The sequence below is a fragment of the Nycticebus coucang genome, chromosome 14, assembly GCF_027406575.1.
Source record: "Nycticebus coucang isolate mNycCou1 chromosome 14, mNycCou1.pri, whole genome shotgun sequence".
NCBI lineage: Eukaryota > Metazoa > Chordata > Mammalia > Primates > Lorisidae > Nycticebus > Nycticebus coucang.
In genome coordinates, this window is record NC_069793.1 from 55,698,984 (window position 1) to 55,716,673 (window position 17,690).

General features: G+C 44.0%; 1 protein-coding gene across 3 annotated transcripts in view; it reads left to right on the top strand.

Moving 5' to 3' along the window:
• Positions 1 to 214: 214 nt before the first annotated feature.
• Positions 215 to 17,690, top strand: part of DENND2B (DENN domain containing 2B) — a 173,717-nt gene continuing 156,241 nt past the window's right edge. The window contains exon 1 of one of the 3 annotated variants that reach the window (XM_053562349.1): positions 215 to 335. The gene's annotated coding sequence lies outside the window, so the exon portion shown is untranslated. The remainder of the gene's footprint in view (positions 336 to 17,690) is intronic. The other 2 variants (XM_053562346.1, XM_053562347.1) reach the window with 2 other exon arrangements.

The following is a 17,690-nucleotide window of genomic DNA, read 5'->3' on the forward strand; positions in this document are numbered from 1 at the left end:
CTTCCTGGCCTCCCCCGCCCCCCTGCACCCCCCTCCTCCTCGCGCACTCTCCCTGCCGCTTCCTTGCTCCCTCTTGCGCCTCTGCGCACTCCCCTCCGCCAGGCTCCAGCAGCCCACCCTCCCTGTCTTGGGTGGAGGCACATATCCTCCACGCCCCCCTTCTCTCAAATCTGCAATCCCTCCCTTCTCTCTCCCTCCACTCCGGCCGCAGCCCGGGGCGCGGATGCCTGCCCGCCGCCTGCTCTCTCTGCAAGAAGGGCTGCTCCTCCAGGCTGCGCGGCTCCTGGCTAACTCCCGTCGGTGTGGAGCAACCGGCCTGGCTGGGGAGCGCAGAGGTAAGTATCTCGAGCCCGCCGCCGAGAGGTCGCCTGCTTGCCCCTGTGTCCCAGTTCCTGGCCGGTGGCGGGCAGGAGGGGCACCAGCTACGGCTTTGGCGCGCCCTGCCCTGCCCCTGCCCTCCCAGCCGTTTTCCCGCTATTCCGACTCCTTGCCCCCGCGGCAGTGCGCCGGCTCCGGGAATATTCACGTGGGGGCCGTAGAGGAGCAGGCGGCGGGCAGCTCCTCGGGCCGGTGGGGACTATCCTCCCCGGCAGGCGGTCGTGGCGGGCTCTGCTTTCCGGCCCTACTGGGGCCGCGCGTTGGGGGTGGGGAACCTCGAGACGAGGGTCCGGGGCAGTGAAGAGCCTCTGTGTGCCGAGCGGAGACCGGGCTCCGGCCTCCGGCCGCTCCGGCTCTGCGCGCCGCCTTGTCCCCTCGACGCCGCCGCCCAACTTGCTCTGCAGCGGCTGTCTTGAGCTCCTACCTGGAGTTGTATCGCGCGCGCGTACACACACACACACACACACACACACACACACGAAACTCAAACAAAGGAAAATTAACCTTGTACTCCATCACTCCAACAAGTTAAACTGTTCATTTGTGGGTAGTTGCCTACCATTTTTGTTCTTATTCTGATGTGCACTAAATATTAAAGATTTTTTTTTTAAATGACCCAAGAGGAGGGGAACACTTTTGAGCCAACGCTTATAACACCTTGTTCAAGAATTTGGTAACCGAGAGACTAATGTTTTAAAGTGTTTTTAATGAGGGTTAGTTGCATTTTCCTAGGATATTTACATGTACGTAGTTTATAATTACTTCAATATAAATAAAACAGCTGCTTCTCTAGATGACAGAATTTGCCATAATTCTACCTTAGTCCAGCTCTTGCTTTTATCCCCAACCAGCCTGTTTGGACGGCAGGTCTTGGAAATGGTGAAGAAGTCAATATCCCATCTCCAAGCCGATTTGAATTAGCTCTTAGATGCACACACTTCAACTGGCCATTTTAGGATAGGGCCACAAGTGAAAACCCAAGTGGCTGCTTTATTGCTTTGTTTGTTTTGCTTTAAGTAATATTTTTCAGAAGGTGAATCCCTTCATTGATTTTTTTTTTTCCCTCAGAAGTAGGATTTTCTAAGGGATCAGAAATGATCTGGGTTCAAGAAAGCTAAACAGATAGAGACTGAATTGTTCCTAGTCTGTCCCATGCTGAATTGAAGACAGCATAATAAAGCAAAAACCCAAAAAGAGCCTGTTGAATTGGTTGAATGCTTCCTGGAGTCTGTTGGCCTGGCAGAGAGTTCCCAGGTGACTAACATAGATTTAGTCTTCCTTTTTATTTATCTAGCCAATATTACCTTTGGAAAAACTTCCTAAGATTTCTTAAGGGGTAGAGAATTATTTGAGTGTATGTTGGGAGTGTTATTATCCCTTAATTGGTCCAAATGGGTACTCATTTTTGGTAATCCAAGGCAGCTCTTACCTTCAAAGTATTCTTTATTGAATTTAGATTGTGATTGGCTTGATAATTGGTAAGATCTTTGCTCTTGAGTTTGTAGATTCGTTGGAGGAAAGAGGAGTGACACACAAGAATAATTTCAGATCAATTGGCTTAGAATATAAACATTACAAAGCTTGGGTGGGCAAAGTGGCTCATGCCTACTAGCACTCTGGGAGGCTGAGGTAGGAGGATCCTTTGAGCTCAGGAGTTGGAGACCAGCCTGAACAAGAGCAAGACCCTGTCTCTACAAAAAATAGAAAAATTAGCCAGGCATGGTGGCAGGCACCTGTAGTCTCAGCTGCTCACGAGACGGAGGCAGGAGGATGACTTGAGCCCAGGAGTTGAGTTGGAGTTTTCAGTGAGCTATGATGAAGCCATTGAACTCTAGCCGGGGCAACAGAGCAAGACTCTTGTCTCAAAAAAAAAAAAGAAACAAGAAGAAAGCTCAAGGAGAAAATGATTCTGAGGAGGCAGGGTAGGTAGCAAGGTAGCTTCATTATGAAGTAGAAGAGATTTCAACTGGGCCTTTTATGAAGCACAGTGGGGTTCTGAAACTGGTAGAGAGTTGCTGGAGAAAATTTTCAAGAGAACAGAGAGCAGGCCATTTGGATTGGAACTGGGAGAAAAGTAATCTGCACATCAACTGTGCCACATGCCATTCTCTCTTTTATCATTTAGGGTTATGATGTAGGTATTATTGCTCTTGTTTTATTTATTTATTTTTTTTTTGTAGAGACAGTCTCAGCCGATCACCCTGGGTAGAGTGCTGTGGCGTCACACAGCTCACAGCAATCTCCAAATCCTTGGGCTTAGGCGATTCTCTTGACTCAGCCTCCCAAGTAGCTGGGACTACAGGCGCCAGCCACACGCCCGACTATTTTTTTGTTGCAGTTTGGCCGGGGCTGGGTTTGAACCCGCCACCCTCGGCATATGGGGCCGGCGCCCTACCCGCTGAGCCAGAGGCGCCGCCCTATTGCTCTTGTTTTAAAGATGAGGGAATTCTTGTTTGAAAGAGAGATCAGACTGATAGGTAGCCTGCTCAAGATGACACAAGTAGTGAGTGGTGGAGCTGGAATTCCAATGACTGGACTGAAGCATGTGCTTTCACAGCTGCCTTCTGCAACAAGCAGTGGGAGGTCCAGTTGAGTCCGGCTGTGGTCAGCTTGAATTCTGGCTCAGGGGCTGGAACTTTATCCTGTAGACATTGTCTAGCTTTTAAAGATTTTTGAGAAAGAAGTGTTTTTTAGAAGATTTAATGTGTTATCTGTGTACAGGAATGTAACATGCTCATCACAAGTCATGTACAGTCTTAGTTCTTTTTTTTTTTTTTTGTAGAGACAGAGTTTCACTTTATGGCCCTCGGTAGAGTGCCGTGGCATCACACAGCTCACAGCAACCTCCAACTCCTGGGCTTAGGCGATTCTCCTGCCTCAGCCTCCCGAGTAGCTGGGACTACAGGCGCCCGCCACAACGCCCGGCTTTTTTTTCTTTTTTTTTGTTGCAGTTTGGCCGGGGCTGGGTTTGAACCTGCCACCCTCGGTATATGGGGCCGGCGCCCTGCTCACGGAGCCACAGGCGCCGCCCACAGTCTTAGTTCTTAATTAGGAGGTTAAAAGCAGCAAATATAGCTAAGATATCTGGATGTTCCATTTTTTTTTAACCCTTATATCTTAAGGACAATATCTAGGTGTTTCAATTTCTGCCCTGTAGTACCCTGCAGTCAGTAGCTTGGTTCACTGGTTGGGAAGTAGTTGCAGTGACCATAGGGTGTCTGGGGGTCAGAAAAGAGCTGAATCTTACCAGGCAAATACAGAAATGGAATGTAGAGCAGTGGCTCTAGTGGTTTGTTTTTATGTTTCCCACATTTTGCAATGCTTTGGTGAAAAGTTTTTTCTTTCATGATTACCCTGAGAGGTGATCAATCTTGTAATTTGTTTAAAAGTCCTTCCTCTACCATTATACAATATGTACATGTGAAATTAAAAAAAAAAAGTCTTGGGTGGCACCTGTGGCTCAGAGGAGTAGGGTGCCGGCCCCATATGCCAGAGGTGGTGGGTTCAAACCCAGCCCTGGCCAAAAAAAAAAAAAGTCTTTCCTTGCCTTAAATACGTTACTTAAATTGATGTGCCTTTCTCCCCAACCCCAGTTTTCTTGTTTCTTAAAAATGTTGAATTTTAAAACCTGGTACTGGTAAAGTAAAAATGAATTGAAATTACTTCTCCTAATAATGAGACCAATTGGGTCAGTTGTGGTGGCTCAGGCCTATAAATCCTAGCACTCTGGGAGGCTGAGGCAGGAGGACCCCTTGAGCTCAGAAGTTTGAGACCAGCCTGAGCAAGAGCAAGACTGGTCTCAGCTAAAAATAGAAAAAATTAGCTGGGCATTGTGGTAGGTGTCTGTAGTCCCAGCTACTTGGGAGGCTGAGGTAGAAGGATCTCTTGAACCTAAGAGTTTGAGATTGCACTCTAGCCTGGGCAACAGAGTAAGATTGCGTCTCAAAAACAAACAAACAAAAAAACCCATTTATTTTATTTTTTGGTATGGGTGTTCAGGAAGGGCAGTAGTGGGTTGTCTCCCTCTTTGAATGCAATCTGGATTTTTTGCTATTCCTCTTGTAGCCTCTAGGCCCCTCTTCCAACATTTTAGTGCTGTGAAGACTTGGTTCTTAGGCTGAGATAGCAGGAGGTTATACAAAGAAAGAGCAGCCAATGGGCAGAAGAATTAAATTTGTTAACTACAGAAGTTTTCTTTTATTTTAACTAATGTTAGAGTCAAAAAAAAATTGAAACCAAACTGTGATCTCAGATCTCCTTACCAATTTTTCCCTTTAAGAGCCTCTAATTCTGGAAAGCTGACCCTATTGAGTAGGGCTTTGATACTTGAAATTAACACTAGCACCTTATGTTGTGTCAGGATATGACTCAGTTTGGGTTTTGGACCTCTGAGGAATGTGACCTCTCTTGTATATGGGATTTTGAGGCTAAACACATGGGTTAAAGTTCCAGGGTTGCCATCTATTCAGAAGTTTCTGGAATTTGATGTTTAAGAGATTTCTTAGCTCAATTTTTCTTAGTTCTTTTAGACCAGGTAATACCTTAGGACCAGACATAGGAAGGGGTCATGACCTGATCAGTCCCTTGGTTTCTTCTCCCAGTTTGTATCTTGTATCACCTGAAAGTCATTTATCTCTAGCCTCTAGTTAGAGGTTATCTGGTCATTCCGCTAGAGAATGGCAGAGCTCATTGTTAGTCATTTGCTGATCTTTTGGTATGTGTTCCTGTAGGAATGCTCTTTAGCTTGATTTTGAGAGCTGGGGCCTCAAAAAGAGACTTTGGCAGTGCTCTTATTTAAATGTCCAGAATGTTTTGTTGCATTTTTGACAAATTGCTTGCACAATTGTTAATGTTTGTTTATTTGGTAAGTATTTGTCATTTTTATACTTTGTTAAAGGAGTGATTTAGGTTTTTGCTTTTTCTTTTCTCTTTCCTTTTTTTGTAAGAGACAGGGGTCTTGGTGTGTTGCCTAGGCTGATCTTGAACTTCTGCCTCAATGGATCGTCCTACCTCAGCCTCTTTTTTTTTTTTTTTTTTTTGTAGAGACAGAGTTTCACTTTACCGCCTTCGGTAGAGTGCCATGATGTCACAGGACTCACAGCAACCTCTAGCTGTAGGGCTTCCGCGATTCTCCTGCCTCAGCCTCCTGAGCAGCTGGGACTACAGACGCCTGCCACAACGCCCAGCTATTTTTTGGTTGCAGTTCAGCCGGGGCTGGGTTTGAACCCACTACCCTCGGTATATGGGGCCGGTGCCCTACTCACTGAGCCACAGGCGCCACCCTTTGTTTTTTTTGAGACAGAGTCTCACTATGTCGCTCTCGGTAGGTGCTATGGCATCACAGCTCACAGCAACCTCAAACTCTTGGGCTTAAGGGATTCTCTTGCCTCAGCTGGGAACACAGGCATCCGTCACAACTGCAGTTGTTATTGTTGTTTAACAGGGCTGGGCTTGAACCCTCCAGCTTCTGTGTATGTGGCCGGCACCCTACTCACTGAGCTACAGGTGCCGAGCCCTACCTTAGCCTCTTGAGTTGCTGAGTTTACAGGTGTGAGCCAATGTTTCTGGCTTGATTTGGATTTTTGAGATAGCTAAAAAAACTTACAAGACTAGAACTGGCGTATCCTTTTATTATCTAAATCATTTGTTAGTGGGAATGGTATCTGGACAATTCTCTATGACTGGAATATTCTTTTGATACTCAGGTGTAATCTCCTATTATAATACAACTTTGACTATTTTTAACCTACTTCACCTCCTTAAATCTTTCTTATGAGATTTGATCTTTCTCAAGAGTTTTCACAGCCTCCATAAGACGTGCTTTCAAGGAAGATGTCCAGATTGATGATCACAGATTATCTTCTTATAGTTAGCCTAAATTTCTTTTAGCGTTTCTTACTTTTACTGTTTTCCTGTTCCTATTGAATGCACAGTTTTTCATAGAGTGAACACATTGTCTTTCCTGAACCGCAATGGCAGCTAACAAATGTACAGATTGTCCCATTAACCGAACTTTCTCTGTTTTTTCTATATAAATCCTACTTTTCAGAGCTATGATTATAATTGTTGCTTTGTGTTTTGTTTTATGTAGGAAGTCAGTATCAGGTTGGCAATTAGAGCTTTCAAATTGAAAGGAGCGTTTTGGAGTAAAATGTGCTTTTCCCCCATCAGCATAACTAATTGCAGAATATATATAAACATTGGGGATGATCTTTTAAAGAAATTAAAGGTCCTTTAAAGGCTTAAAAAGAATCAAGCCTTAGCAAGATTGCACTAAAAGGAACAGATTAGCCTAATTAATTTCTGCAAGTGTGGGAATCATTTATTTAAACTGGAATTTAGGCTCTCAAAGCGGATACTTTAGAAATAATCTGTTTAGGTGGTGCCTGTGGCTCAAAGGAGTAGGGCACCGGCCCTATATGCCAGAGGTGGTGTGTTCAAACCCAGCCCTCGGCGAAAAATTGAAAGTAAATAAATAAATAAATAAAAACGTTTAAAAAAAAAAGAAATAATCTTAACTCTTTGTTAATAGCATCAGAAACATTCTTTTTTTATGGGCCTTTTGTGATAAAAGGCCATAGTTATTAGAAAATTCTTGGGGCGGCACCTGTGGCTCAGTGAGTAGGGCGCCGGCCCCATATGCCGAGGGTGGCGGGTTCGGACCCAGCCCCGGCCAAACTGCAACCAAAAAATAGCCGGGCGTTGTGGCGGGCGCCTGTAGTCCCAGCTGCTCGGGAGGCTGAGGCAGGAGAATCATGTAAGCCCAAGAGTTAGAGGTTGCTGTGAGCCGTGTGACGCCATGGCACTCTACCGAGGGTGGTACAGTGAGACTCTGTCTCTACAAAAAAAAATAAATAAAAAAAAAAGAAAATTCTGGGAATATGACCCTGTTTGTTGGTGTTCTGGAAACTACTTTGAATGAACAAGAGTCAGTTTTGGTGGCTTTTTGTCTTTCTTTGATGTAAAGTTGGGATCGCGTATGTTACTTTAGCTAAGGACAAGTTTGAATCTAGATATTTGTGATACCCGCCCCTTTCTCTATTCTTCCTTTTGGAGGAAGCTACCTGGAGTGGGGTAGAAAGTGCCTCTAATCAAGAAGTTAGTGTCCCGAGATGTTTTGTTGGACACCGGGCTTTGGGGAAGCACTATGTACTGCTCTCGTTCATCCACTTTTTCTTTCTTGTGTCCAACAGTTTTTGAATGTCTGCTCTGGAAAAAGTACTGGGCTAGTGCTTCTAAACATCTGTTTTTTCTCGTATTATTTTTCCTCTGTGAACATGCTTCATGTTAGGGGTTTGATGAATCAATGAATTATTTTTGGATTGAGTGTTGGGTACCTCCTGATTCAAATACTTCTCTTGGGAAGTGGCTGTTTAAACATCAGTCTGGCCTCTACTCTGGGTGCTGAGCTGACCCCTGATAAGGCTCAACAGAGATATATTTTCTAGGGAGTAAACAGGGCCTAGTCAGTTATTTTTCCGATTAGTCATGTTAGCTTACATTTACTATTGCTGGGAACTCTGGTTAGCATAATATCCTCTTGCATTAGGAAGTGCCACTCAGTGGTCAGTGTTGAAGACTGCTTTAGAGAAGCTTTTCCTGAGAACTTGTCTTGCCTCTTGAGCCTGGGATGGATTCTAAGTGCTTAGACCCAAAAGGCTTCTATTAACTGTGACCAAGTCCAAGGGGAATGCAAGTTTTCTTGAAAATTAGACATCAAGCATTCAAATAAACATCTTGACCTGCTAACCCTAACTCCACAGCACAAAAACATTCATTTGCAAGTTGGGTTTTCTTCTTCTCTGGGGCGGTGCCTGTGGCTCAGGGAGTAGGATGCTGGCACTATATATCAAGAGTGGCGGGTTTGAACCTGGCCCTGGCCAAACTGCCCATAGTCCCAGATACTTGGGAGGCTGAGGCAAGAGAATTGCCTAAGTCCAAGAGCTGGAGGTTGCTGTGAGCTGTGATGCCACAGCACTCTACCCAGGGTGACAAAGTGAGACTCTGTCTCTTAAAAAAAAAAAAAGAGGGCGGCGCCTGTGGCTCAGTGAGTAGGGCGCCGGCCCCATATGCCGAGGGTGGCGGGTTCAAACCCGGCCCCGGCCAAACTGCAACAACAACAACAACAACAAAAAAAAATAGCCGGGCGTTGTGGCGGGCGCCTGTAGTCCCAGCTACTCGGGAGGCTGAGGCAAGAGAATCGCGTAAGCCCAAGAGTTAGAGGTTGCTGTGAGCCGTGTGACGCCACGGCACTCTACCAAGGGCGGTACAGTGAGACTCTGTCTCTAAAAAAAAAAAAAAAAAAAAAGAAAGAAAATTGTGTATTTGTGTGAGAGGAAAGCTTTTTGTTTCTCAGTGGGCACTAGAATCTATACGTAGAGACTTAGAGAAGAAGAAAACCCAACTTGCAAATGAATGTTTTGTGCTGTGGGGTCAGGGTTAGCAGGTCATGGTGTTTATTTGAATACTTGATGTCTAATTAATCAGAGATATCGGTTGATAGGGTTCTGTTTTGCTATTCTCCCCCCTCCCCCACCCCAACAGCTGTATTTTGACAGGTCATTGCCTTGAATTAGAATAGTATTTAGGACCATAGTGTTTGTACAGAAAGTGCCATAAGGAGTCATAGGACATAGGCAGTGGCTACTAGATATCTTTTTTCAGAAGGACCATTTTTAAATTCCCCATAAATAACTCAGTAATCAGAATTAGAAATAGCTCTGCTGAAAGGTATTGGTGAAATGACATCTAGCAACCCTTGTCTATTCCAGATTTGCATAAGAGCCAATTTGGAAGCAAGGTCCTATGCCAAGCTATGTCCACATTTGAGTTGCCAACATAGTTCCCATGTATTTGTCACTCTTACTGGTCCCTGGAGGGCCAGTGGGTAGATCTCAGGATATGAGGCTCAGACTTGTTTGAAGCCACATCAAGAGCTGGTCCTTGTGGCTCAGCATTATTTTCTGTGGCTTGTCACTTTGGCGAGGGGAGGGACAGGGAAGAAAAACAGAAGGGCAGATAGTCCTATGGAAGTAAATAAAGAAGTGAAAAAGCTAAAAATCTGTTTTCCCCTCATTGACTTGTACCTTTGTTCTGTTGGAAACTCTTACCACTTGAGGTCATTTTATAAATACTCATAGTAACTATTTGAAGGCACTGTGACTCCTGTACATTGGTGGGAAGAACTCTGCTGAATGATTGTCTGGATATGTATTTGGATTATGCCCATTTTCTTTCCCTCTATCCCTCCTGCGATTTGGTGCTTCTGTTGTTCTGGAGATATTTTGGCTCCAGCATTTCAATTCTTTTAGGGCCATGGCAGTTAAGTGAGGTGCGAGTGTGACCCATTGCAAAGTACGGGAGGTTTTATACCTAGACAAATCACCAAGAAAAGAGAGATGGAAAATTTCATACACAAAGCATGAGGATTAGGAGGTCAAGCAGGGAATTGGCATGTTAGATGGTATAGTGCTTTGTCCAGTGTGACTGTCTCTGCCAAGATGGGACTTGTGGTGAGTGGTACTGAGGGTATGACTTAAAATTGCACATCATTCTTTAAAGAGGAAGATGATTATTTTTTTCTTAAAAGAAAGCATAGTGCCTTATATGATTTCTTTGAAATTTAGATGACATAATTAATCCATGAATGAGTATTTATTTATTTTTTTGAGACAGATTCTCACTATGTCACCCTCTGTAGAGTTCTGTGGCGTCACAGCTCATAGCAACCTCAAACTCTTAGGCTTAAGCTATTCTCTTGCCTCAGCCTCCCAAGTAGCTGGGACTACAGGCACCTGCCACAACACCTGGCTGGCTACTTTTTTTTTGGTTGTAGTTGTCATTGTTGTTTGTCAGGCTCAGGCTGGGTTTCAACCTGCCAGCCCCCATGTATGTGGCTGGCGCCATTGGCTTTGAGCTACAGGCACTGAACTGAGTATTTATTATTTTATTTTATTGTTTTTTTGAGACAGAGTCTCACTATGTTGCCTCAGTAGAGTGCTGTGGCATCACAGCTCACAGCAACCTCAAACTCTTAGGCTAAAGCTATTCTCTTGCCTTAGCCTCCCAAGTAGCTGGGACTACATGTGCCTGCCACAGCGCCCAGCTGTTTTTTGTTGCAGTTGTCATTGTTTAGCTGGCCTACGCCGGGTTTGAACCCACCAGTCTTGGTGTATGTGGTTGGTGCTGTACCCACTGTGCTATGGGCGCTGAGCCATAAATGAGTATTTATAGACACCTGAGTAAGTCTGTGACCCTATGCCAAGCAGGATGGTAGCTATATAAGACAACTGTGAGAAAAAAAAAACCCTGAACTTGGAACATAAAATTGTTATCTAAAGAATTATCACAGGCTCGGTGCCTGTACCTCAGTGGCTAGGGTGTCAGCCACATACACTGGAGCTGGCAGGTTCGAATCCAGCCCGGGCCTGCCAAACAACAATGACAACTACAACCAAAAAATAGCCAGGCGTGGTGGTGGGTGCCTGTAGTCCCAGCTACCTCGGAGGCTGAGGCAAGAGAACCAGTAAAGCCTAGGAGTTTGAGGTTGCTGTTAGCTATGATGCCACAGAACTCTAACCAGGGCAACAGCTTGAGACTATCTCAACAAAAAAGAAAAAAAAAGAACTATTATAAAGTATCAAATTATTAAGTTCTAAATCATGATTTACATACAAAGGGTTTAGAACCTCAGACAAGGCTTAGGACATGTAGGCTTGTGGCAGATCTTGGGCAAATAGAGTCCTTTGGAGATGTTTGAATGCCCCAGGGCTCAGTTTTCAGCCCCTTCTTGTCTCTGCACTTTTCTTAGGTGATCCCATGGCTTTAAATTACTGCTCTGTGTCAGATTCTATTCTCAGGGCTTTATGTGCACTGATTTAACCTTCCAGACAATCTTATCATGTAGGTACTGTTGTTATCCTCACTTACAGGTATGGAACCCAAGACACAGAGAGATGAACTTTCTTGAGCTCAGACAGCTCATAAGCTGGAGGCCCCACATGTGATTTAATCAGTTGGACACTGGATGCCAAGTCCGGACTGGTTCTGTATAGCATGTAAATGGTCCTGGCTCCTCTGTTCCTGTCCCTTTACAATCTCTTCTCTATGTAGCAACCAGAGCATTACTTAACCCTCGTGTGGAATCCCAACATACAGAAATAGAATCCCCATTTGCTGCAAGTCCTTATGTGATCTAATCCTTAGCCCTACCTCCTGCTCCCAGCTTCCTCCCATCTTTTCTGTCTCAGGGCCTTTGCCCTGCGCCTGGGATGCTCCTCCCCTTGAATATTGTTAGTTTGTAGCCTCAGTTCATTTGAGTGTGGACTCCAGTGCACCATCTCAGAAAGGCCTTCCCTGACCATACTGTGTAAAACGGCCTCAGTTGCTCTTTAATCCCTGTTTTGTTTCTCTTCCTAAGATTATATTACGCCTTTTGGTGTTTTTCTTGTCTGCTTTCCCAATTGAATAAAGGCCATGAGGTTAGGGACTTGATCCATTTGTTTACTGCTACCTTTACTTTTTAGAACAGTACATGGAAGGTTTTCTTTAAATATTTTGTTAAATGTAATGGTGTCATTTGTATTTGTTGTTCATGTTTAACACAGCTTCACTTGGATAAAATAGTGGAGAGGAAAGGGTTATTATACAGGTGATAGAGACAGGTCTGAGTCCTAATTGGCTTTATGTTTATTACCAAGGCTTTGCCATAATATATGGCCAAGAAAAAATGCTCAGAAAATCTTGGTTATATGAATGCACTGTGTGATGTGTTCTGGATTCCAGACATGGGGGCTCAGAGGAGAGATAATACTGTAGGCTGGAGTTCTCAGAGAATATTCTTGGAGGACTTGTAGACTTTGAAGGACAGATTGGATTTGGTTGGGTGTATAACTATCAAGCTATTAATACTATTAAAGTGAAGTACAGTATTCCAACTTTTATGAATGGGAAAACTGAGCCCAGAGAGGCAAAGGGCTGTTCAAAGGCACATAGCTACTTTATGTTAGAACTTGTCTAGATTCTAGGTATTCTGACTTCTAGTTCAGTTTCCTAGTAGAGTGCAGCTTTCAGGATGGAGAAGGACCCTTTGAGGGGTAGATGGGGGGCAGCATGAGCAAAAGCCTAGAGGCAGAAAAGATCTTGGCTTGTGTGGGATGGGAATTAGGTTGTCTTAATTGAATCAGCAGGCTTATGAAAGAGGTCCATGAATAGGCTGTGTAAGGTGAATCATATCTTGCAGAATCTTTTTGTTGTTGTTGTTGTTGCTGTTAGCTGAAAATTAAAGACATTCCTGGCAGAATCTTGATGTCATCTTGAAGACTTTTAAATTTGGAACGAGAAGGAGGCAAGTGAACAAGCTTTAAATATTGTTTTGTCTTTTTCTGTAGCTATGATGATATATAATCAGTAGTACAGAAAATGGATTGGGATTGAGAAAGAAACTGGAGGCTCAGACAAGTTAGGAAGCCCTTGCAGCAACCCAGGTATTAGTGTAGCATTTGTTTGTTTCTGGTTTTGAAATTTGTGGTGGCTTTTAGAGAGGATGACATATACTAATTCTCAGGTAAGATGTATGTACTCAGCTTTTTTTTTTTGAGACAGAGTCTCACTTTGTCATACTTGGTAGAGTGCTGTGGCATCACAGCTCACAGCAACCTCAAACTCTTGGGCTTAAGAGATGCTCTTGCTTTAGCTTCCCAAGTAGCTAGGACTACAGGCACTTGCCACAATGCCCGGCTATTTTTTGGTTGTAGTTGTCATTGTTGTTTGGTAGGCCTGGTCTGGATTTGAACCCGACAGCTCCAGTGTATATGGCTGGTGCCCTAGCCGCTGAGCTACAGGCACTGAGCTTGTGCTGAGCTTTTAAAGAGAGTTTGGGTGCAAGAAGCAGGAGACCTGATGTTTTGCCATAATTCTGTATGTGGCAGGCTGAGTGCTGTGGCTTACGGCTGTAATCCTAGCACTCTGGGAGGCTGAGGCTGGAGGATGGCTTGAGCCCAGTTGTTTGAGATTTCTGTGAGCTATGATGCCACAGCACTCTAGCCTGGGGCAACAGAGTGAGACTCTGTCTCAGGGGAAAAAATCCTGTACAGGGCTCTAAATGACATTTTATATGCAAAAGTTAATTCCTCTAAGAAGGCCAGCTGGGGTGGTTCATGTCTGTAATCCTAGCACTCTGGCAGGTTGAGGTGGGTGGATTGCCTGAGCTCAGGAGTTCCAGACCAGTCTGAGCAAAGTGAGACCCCATCTCTACTAAAAATAGAAAAACTAGCCAGGCGTGTGGCAGGTCTTTATAGTCCCAGCTACTTGGAAGGCTATGACAAGAGGATCGCTTGAGCCCAGGAGTTTGAGGTTGCTGTGAGCTATGACGCCATATCACTCAACCTCAGGGCAACTGAGGAGACCCTGTCTTAAAAAAAAAAAAAAAAAGAAATTTCTCTAAGAAAGCTGGGCCAGGTTAGGACAGTGGTAGAAGGTTACATTATGAAAATAGTGTGAAGAGGGTGAGGAAGGACAGAGGAAACAGATGGAAAACGAATGGGAGCAGCTTCTAAGAGAGAGGCCTGGAGCTCTTTGTCAGAGGAGCTGCATTGTGGCTGTAGAATTGGGCACAACCCCCAACTGTGCACTGTTTTTTGGGGTACACAGGTGGCCAGTGGAAGTAAAATCTGCTTCCTGGGCTCACAGATGCTTGGGATGGATGGTTCTACTAAAGCTTAAGCCTGTTCAACTAGTCCATATAAGATTTCAAGTAGAACTCATGAGAATAGATCAGTATAGCCCTTACCAGGCCAGTGAATTGGCACAGTGTGTAATAGTTTAAAAGTTTTTCCATCCTCAGGAATCTTTTTCCTGAAAAACTTTGAAAGTTAGCATGAAAGTGAGAACACAGAACTTTAAATAATATCTCATACTGGATCTGAAAGCTTGGGGTGCACAAAAATCCTGGGGCATTCAGCAGAAATCTATTGAGCAGTACCTCTTAAACCCCAGATACCATGCTGGGTTCTGGAACTTCAATCTTTTGATTATATTGCACCAAATGTTCTTAATAGTATGTTAACTTTTGATTCTCTTTCATATTAAGTTCTTTTAACCCCAAAAGTTATATAACTTGGTCCATAAACTTTCAGTTGGTTCAGACTGTTCACTTACATTTGTGTTTACTTGCTGAATGTTTACTGTGTAACAGGCAATATGCTGAATGCTGAGGCAGTTTTAAAGTTGAGTAAGAAACTGGTCAGAGTCCTCAGCTGGTTGGTTGGAATACAACCACATCTACCTTGTAAATTCTACTTTGGTGGGATTTGCAGCCAACAGGAGAGTGTAGTAAGCAAAGATGTGTCCTCCCTTCCTGTTCTGTCCACAGTGGGCCTGCCCTTACTTCCCTAATACCCGCCCTCCTGTCACCTGGTCTTTAAATTGGTACCACTTCCCGAATGAAACCCTAAAGTTAGAATTTTTTCCAGGAGAAAATCGCTGCTGCCTGTGTAATCTCAAAGGAGAGCCTTCTCCATACACTCTTACCTCCTTCCTATGAAAATTACTTTCCAGCTGGAAGCCGTAGCTCCCACTTGTAATCCTAGCCCTTTGGGAGGCTGAGCCGGGATGATCCCTTGAGGCCAGGAGTTTGAGACCAGCCTAAGCAAGGGTGGCTAAGAACAGAAAAAAGTAGGCAGGCCCGGTGGCACACCCCCCGTGGTTTCAGCTACTTGGGAGACTAAGGCAGAAGGCTTGGTTGAACCTAGGAGTTTGGGGTTGCAGTGAGCTATTGTGACACCACTGCATTCTAACCAGGACTCTGTTCGCTGTGTCCCCAAAAAGAAAAAAGAGGGCGGCGCCTGTGGCTCAGTGAGTAGGGCGCCGGCCCCATATGCCGAGGGTGGCGGGTTCAAACCCAGCCCCGGCCAAACTGCAACAAAAAAATAGCCGGGCATTGTGGCGGGCGCCTGTAGTCCCAGCTGCTCGGGAGGCTGAGGCAAGAGAATCGCGTAAGCCCAAGAGTTAGAGGTTGCTGTGAGCCGTGTGCCACACACTCTACCTGAGAGCGGTACAGTGAGACTCTGTCTCTACAAAATAAATAAATAAACAAATAAATAAGTAAATATACAGTGAGACTCTGTCTCTACAAAATAAATAAATAAATAAATAAATAAAATAAAAAAAAATAAAAGAAAAAAGAAAGAAAGTTGTTTTTGCCTATAGGAGGATACAGGGTGCACAGTGCTTGGCATTTCTCAGGCTCTTCGCTTCTGCCTGTTTCCTGGGCTCCCTTGGAGATGCAAGGTAGGGCATGGTGTCTTGTCATCTTAGTATGACATAGATGAGAGGGAGGCAATCATGCTAAAATTTCGCTCAGAGCAGAAGAGAGGAATGAGAAGTTGGCAACGGAAGAGTGTTCTACTGTGCCTCTTCTTTGCTTAAGCACCAGAGCCAGCTGGTGCAGTTGGAGGTTTGGTGCTGTTTTCTTTGTGTCTATGAACTCTTTTAGTAGAAAACTACAAAATAGAAAATTATCTTTATCATCAACTTCAACTTTAAATTGGTTCTTTTTAGCTAGGTGTTGTGGCAAGTGCCTGTAGTCCCAGCTCCTTGGGAGGCTGAGGCAAGAGAATTGGAGGTTGCTGTGAGCAGTGCCACCACAGCACTCTACTGAGGGTGGTAAAGTGAGACTCTGTCTCAAAAAAAAAAAAAAAATTGGTTCTTTTAAAAATATAGTATGTGCATTGTTGTACATTGTAAAAAAATTAAAAGCTTTACCAATATCTGTAGATCTCTTTTTTAAACTCCTAGTGCATCCCCTTTTAGGTCTTTGTCTACGCAGACAGAGAAACAATATGTATATGTTACTTATATTCTTTTTTACCAAAGGAAGATCAAATTATACATGGTTTTTCATTCTATCTTATTTTTCAATTATCTCCATTTTCCAATTCAGTAAATATTAATTTTTTCTAATATCCAGACCACGTTCAGATCGTCTTAATCCATTCAGGCTGCTATAACAACAACAACAAAAAAACACAGGTAATTTATAAACAACAGAAATTTATTACTCATAGTCCAGAGCCTGGGAATTTCAAGATCAAGAGGCCAGCAGATTTGGTGTCTGGTAAGGGCCTCTTCTTCATAGATGGCACCTTCTAGCTGTGTCCTCAGATGGCAAAGGGGGCAAATGGGGTCCCTCAAGCCTCTTCTAATCTCATTCATGAGTGTTTACCCTCATGTCCTAATCTCCTACCAAAGGCCCCACTTCTTTTTTTTTTTTTTTTGTGGTTTTTGGCCAGGGCTGGGTTTGAACCCGCCACCTCCGGCATATGGGACTGGCACCCTACTCCTTGAGCCACAGGCGCCGCCTAGGCCCCACTTCTTAATATCATCACCCTGGGGTTGGGTTTTAATGGATAAATTTTGGATGGGCACAAACATTCAGACCATAGCACCCATTGACCCTAAAATTTCCATGTCATTGTTTGTCTATACCACTATCAAACCTATAACGACATACTATATCTCGTTATGTTCCTTAAACTTATTTTAATCTAATTTAGTTCCTTTCGTATACTACTATCACATTGAAGAATTATCCTTAGTGAGTATCTTTAGTGAAGGACTAGCTCCGTGAGTTGTGCATTGTTGAAGGCTTTATAAATGTCATTTATAATGATATTTAATGCATTTATATTATAATGACATATGATGGATTTAACCCTTGTAACAACACTGAGGAACATGTTTTATTATTCCTTATTTTTGTATATTCTTTTCCTTTGGGATCTCAGCTATCCCAAGGGCTTCAGCTGTTTTCTTTATGTCATAGATATGTCACCCATGTCTCAATGGTCACCTTCAGGCATGGATTCTTGAGCCAGATGGCCTGGGTTCATATCTTTTTCTACTACTTATATGTGATACTGGATAATCATTTTAAAAACACATATTTACAATGAGCTATGACCCCCATTAGAATGGTTATTATTAGAAAGTCAAACAATAGATGCTGGCATGGATACAGAGTGAAAGGTATGCTTAATACATGGAGATTCCAGGTGGTGCCTGTGGCTCAATGGGTAGGGTACCAGCCCCATATACCGAGAGTGGCGAGTTTGAACCCGGCCTTGGCCAAACTGCAACAAAAAAAATAGCTGGGCATTGTGGTGGGCGCCTGTAGTCCCAGCTACTCGGAAGACTGAGGCAAGGGAATTGCCTAAGCCCAGGAATTGGAGGTTGCTGTGAGCTGTGACACCACAGCACTCTACCGAGAGCCATAAAGTGAGACTGTCTCTAAAAAAAAAAAAAAAAAAATACAT